The sequence below is a fragment of the Myotis brandtii genome, unplaced genomic scaffold, assembly GCF_000412655.1.
Source record: "Myotis brandtii unplaced genomic scaffold, ASM41265v1 scaffold105, whole genome shotgun sequence".
NCBI lineage: Eukaryota > Metazoa > Chordata > Mammalia > Chiroptera > Vespertilionidae > Myotis > Myotis brandtii.
This window is the reverse complement of record NW_005353538.1, coordinates 2,081,364-2,082,187: the sequence shown is the minus strand read 5'-3', so window position 1 is coordinate 2,082,187 and position 824 is coordinate 2,081,364. Positions and strand designations below refer to the sequence as shown.

The 824-nt window shown below is 65.3% G+C and overlaps 1 protein-coding gene across 7 annotated transcripts in view; it reads right to left on the bottom strand.

The window, feature by feature from the left end:
• The window catches only part of FXYD2 (FXYD domain containing ion transport regulator 2), a 12,781-nt gene that overhangs the window by 4,878 nt on the left and 7,079 nt on the right, over positions 1 to 824 (bottom strand). The gene's annotated exons all lie outside the window — the stretch shown is intronic.

The window sequence follows — 824 nt, the reverse complement described above, 5'->3', positions numbered from 1 at the left end:
CCTGCACCCAGCGCTCACACCTCCTCAGGGAGCTCAGCCATCCCTGCCCAGCCTCCCCCTGCCGCTGCACTTCCCTCTCCAGCCACTAGGGGCGGCTGGCATCCAGGTTCCAAGGTTGCATGGGAGGCCCCACAAGAGGGGGCCGAGCTCCCACAAGGAGAAGGCCCTGCTTTTACGATTCACAACGCAGCTCCTGACTGGTTCTGTCCTATTTCCCCATTTCTCAGGTGAGTCGCCTGTGGCCCAGAGAGGTCGGGCTCTGTCCCAAGGTCACACAGCCGTGAGGGGGAGGGGAGAGGACAGCCAGGCGTTGGGCTGTAGGTCAGGTGCTTTCCTGGGCCTCTGATACCCCTCCCCCTCCGCTGTGGCCTCCTTTACGTCGGGGCCCTGGCGCCGGGCCCCGTAGGTGCTCAGCTTCCTGGCTGGTGTGTTCTAGTCCATTGAATTGACCTCCACAAAAAAGCTGATGCTCAATAGCACCCGAGGCCGGGGGCCCGTGTGCAGGGCTGGCTCGTCGTGGCAGAGGGACCCCGTGGGCAGCGGTGGGGTCGCGGGTGCAGTCCACATCCTCTGCCACGTGCCTGAGCTCCCTGTGCCGCAGGCCCCTGCTGCGAGGTGGGGAGCTCCCCACTCAGGGCACAGGGCTGGGGCGCGGTACGTGTCGCCATGGTCACTGGCCGCGTTGACGGAGGAGTCACTGCACCTGTAACTTTGTGCTGAACGTCAGCTGTTGGACACAGAAACCACCCTCCAATGAGAAGGAGCTGGGACGAGGGGGTGCCGCCGCCCTGCTGCCAGGAGCCAGGCCCCGCTCAGCTGCCCTT